Source organism: Camelus dromedarius, chromosome 29, assembly GCF_036321535.1.
Source record: "Camelus dromedarius isolate mCamDro1 chromosome 29, mCamDro1.pat, whole genome shotgun sequence".
Lineage (NCBI taxonomy): Eukaryota > Metazoa > Chordata > Mammalia > Artiodactyla > Camelidae > Camelus > Camelus dromedarius.
The window spans coordinates 18174234-18178628 of NC_087464.1; positions in this window are offsets into that span (position 1 = coordinate 18174234).

The window sequence follows — 4395 nt, forward strand, 5'->3', positions numbered from 1 at the left end:
CCTCATGTGAGATTCTTGGCCAGAGCTACCTAGCTAAGTTGCTCCTGAGTCCCTGATCCACAGAAGCTATGAGATAATAAATGTTTGCTCTTTTAAACCACTGTGTTTTGGGGATAATTTGTTATACAGCAATTGATAACTAATACACAGACCCACTGTTATTCTGGCAGAGCTTGATTCCTGATACCTTTTGATTCTTAACACTTACCTGGAGAGAAGGATCCTGGCAAGAATCTCTCCAGAGACAGTGCATGTGGCAGAGATCTGCTCAGAGAAAGATACCTATATCAAAGATGTAATAACTCAGTAGATCTCTACAAGAATCGTCAGCACCCCAGAACCTCCTTGAACTCCCTTGCAGTCATTACCCCTCCAAGGGCAGCTACTATGTTGACCTCTAACAGCAAAGATTAGTTTTGCCCATTATTGTACTTTACATAAATGGAATTACACTCTTTTGTGTCTGGCTCTTTAACTGAATATTATGTTTATGAGATGTATCTAAATTATCATATGTAATCATAGATTGCTCATTGTAATTGCCCTATGTAAAAACCCACAATTTGTTATCCATTCTACTAGTGATGGACATTTGGATAGTTTCCTTTTTTGGACTATAACAAAGAGTCCAACAATGAACATATAAAGATAAATTTTGTTATATGTGTATCTCAAGAGTAACAATGGAATATGTGGGTTACTTTCCACAGCTTGACTTTCAAACATGGAAAAGAGGAAACAGAGGGTTGTAGTAATTGAAATCCATGTTCCCAAAACCTAATCTGAATAATTTCTACTAATGAACAGCACAAAAGGATTCCCATTGAAACCATTCACTCTTGTATATCCACTGACTGCCTACCATGTGCAGTGCTGTTGAGGGAGAGCCTGGTCCTTTTCTCCAGTTTTCCACATAGAATAGAGTAAAGGGATTGGGCAAAGATCCACATGGCTGGGATCAGAGTAGAACTCTGTAAGAGCTAAAGAGGTACCTTAATGAAGGGAGTCTAGAGAGATCAAGCAAGGCTTCATGGAGGGTCGGTCTTAAATAATAGATATAATTAGACACTCAGAGTTGGGGATGGGGTAGGGAAAAAAGGATATTTCAGGAGGAGGAAATAAGAGAAGAAAAGTCACAGAAATTGGCATTATTTATAATGCCACTAGAATAACTTTATTAAAATTGATTTGAAGAATCTCAGAGGTGGGAAAAACAAATCTTCATTCCAGTGCTTCCCACATCGACATCCCCATTATTAAACAGCATGGCAACTTTTTTTTTTTACAGTAAAAATACCTCACTTCAGATACAGCTTTCTTTTGAACCAAAGCTAATTTTATTCAAAATTAATATGTCTGAAATGGAGACTTGATATAAGTTAAAAGATGCCAAGCTCATTTGTTTATCCACTGAACAACTATTGTATGTGTAACTTACTGTCTTACACCAGTGAGGATTCATGTGAATGAGGGATAGCCTAAGGCAAAGCATTGCCCAATGATCTTAAATGGTACACGGAGGGTTATGAAATGGTTAAGCAGCAGATTCCTGGAAAAGCTTGCCACAGGAAGCTTGGTAAAGTTGATGATATCTGCACAGTGGGGGAGACATTTTTAAGTTGTTCTCAGCCTGGAAATACTTCCCTTCACCAAAAACACCCAGATGTTGTAAAAGCTCCCTCATGGCCATGGTGATGATCAGAAATGCAGACTGCTGGAAGAAGAAAGAGTTTATGGGCAAGAAATGCATGGTACAAAGTCATAGCACTGACAGAGCCAGGCAGGGGGCATTTTGCATTGTATGTGCCAGAATTCATAGCATGCGCACAGGTCTGTGTAGTAGCCAGTAGGAACAGGAGTACCTAGAGCTCTATGAACTGTGTTGAAGAAGACACGCTTACGGTGTAGACCCTGAGAAACTGCAGAGAGAGCAGGAGCGAGAGCGCCCATCACTGTGGATATGAAAACAGTGAACAGCAAGGAAGGGGACTTTCTTACGCAATCTGCGTTCCTATGCAGTCATTGTTGAATATGGCATGGCATAGGACCCAGGAAAGGACATGTGGGTGAGGTAAATGGAAGACAATGACAGACGAAGAAGATTCAAACAGCGTGTAAGAGACTTTTCCACACATGATTAAGGGCCTCAGTGGTGCAGAAGTGGATGCAAACAGCAGAACCCCTAATGTTGTAGAGCATTTGCATTACAGCAACACACACACACACACACACACATACACACACACACATGATTAATTATTCTGGACACTGTATCCAGCACACATTACAAGATGAACTCCATTCTCAATAATATGAGGCACCTGGATAAGACCAGTCCAATAGGTAAAAAGATTAAATGCAGTAATTCTTCATACTGCCTGTAAAGTCCTGGAAAAGAACCTTCTCAGCAGATTTCTAGACAAGGTCGCCTCTACCTAGTGATGAGTCCATTGTGTAGACTGGGCTGCCTGCAAGGGCTGCCTCGATGTGACCGTGAGGGCCCCATGATGTAGCAACAAAGAAAACCTCTGAACATTCTCTCCCAGGGATGTGTTCTAGTCCTGCCAAAGACCAGCTCTCAAAATGCTGTCATCAGTGTGGTCGAATGCAAGGACCCTTGGGGAAGTGTGAGGGTGTTCAATCCCTCATTTTACAGTTAGAGAAGCTGAAGGATAGAGTAAGACTTATTCCAAAACCCCTACTGTTAGGAGCCACCCCTCTAGGCAAGACAGCTCCGCATTACTCTTTTTATGGAATGCCCTGCATTGTACAGATGTGGAGCTGGGGGCAGGGAGGCTGTGGCCTGTCCAGATCCTGCCAAGGGTCAATATCATACCTGGGCAGAAGCAGCCCTGGTTCTGGACTCCTTCTCCAGGCCTCTTCCGTTAGCACTGCTGCTTTCCTGTGGCTGGCACCCCCTCTCCTCTCCTCCCCTCTGAAATGTAACTGAAAATCCTTCCAAGTAGTTGTCTTCAAATCTAAAAATGAAAGTAGAGTGGCAAAGAGTCTAACCCTCCAGAAGAGGCGCGTCCACGTTGCTGAGGCCAGTCTGTCGCAGGTCAGGTGCTTGCAACAATGGCTATTTCTAAGAGAGGGCAACTTGTCAGGGGCAACATGGACAGGTATGTCCAACATGGACAGCCTCATGACAACAGCTGCAGAATTTAGCTATGGGATATCAGAATACTCAGAGGGTTTAATCCTCTCCCCGGCGGCCTTTTCTCATGGTATTTCCTGAGGACAGTGTGGGGCCTGCAGCGACTAGCTTTGGGTCTGACTAAGCGTTTTCTCTGGAGAGAAGCAAGCTGCAACCAGGGCCTCATTCCTGGACGGGTGTAAGACCTGGGGGAGAGGCAGAGCCAGGCAGGAGAGCCCGGGCTTTCGGCCTGGGGCCTGGGTGTCCTTCAGAGGAGAGAGAATCTGAAGGCATGTGGCTGTGCGTTTACAAATGTGTGAACTCAGCTGCAAGATACTGATAGGCTTCAGAAACAAGAACAAATCCAGAATTCTCCCCAATAAAGACAAGAGGTTTCCTTGGGGATATGTTCTTCCCCAATTGTAAAGTATCACGTATAGGAGGACCCATATATGCTATTACATATGGGTGTTACAAAATTGTTTTATCTGAACCATGACCTTGGGTCGTCTATGCAAGTTTGTGGCAATTTACAAAATTTCTGTTTGTGTATGTTGAGATATTTATTAACCAGTAAGATCCCCAAATAGTAGTGAAAAATGCCCTTTTCACTACTCTGTGGTGATAGAGGCCAGAACAGTGGGGACCTTCATGGGTGGGCTGTCAACAGGGAGGGGTACAAGGGAGCCTTCTGAAAAGTTGGAAATGTCATAAACCTTGGTCTGGGTGGTGGCTACGTGAGTAAGTGCATGTGTGAAAATTTAAAAGTCATCAATGTGTACACTTAAGATTTGTGAGATTTGTGCATTTTACTCTATGTAAGTTTTGCCTCAATAAAAAAAAGGAATATTAAAAATTTAAATGTGGTTTTTATTGCTTTAAATGCTTATAAACTAGTAGTTTGGGAAGGGTGCTTTTCTCTCCAAAAACTAAAACATAAGTAGCATATATCTCAAGCCATCTCTGGGCTCTCACTATAATACCTTTTGTGCCCAAGCTCTTACCTTGTAAAACATGACTGACTTTTAAGGGTCAAAGATGATTTTTCTCCATCTGTCATTCTCGTCCGTGGCCAATGTGGACATGTCATTCGGAATGTAGCACGGAGGCCCTGATGAAATTGGAAAAGCATGTGGAGATAAAAATCATCCTGGGATGAATCCAGACACTTCCTGCCACTCTCCAGATGTCACAGAGCTGGAAGCCACCCTCCCGGGGGAAGTGATTCAGCCGGCCTCAGCCAGATGTGTAGGAAGCCG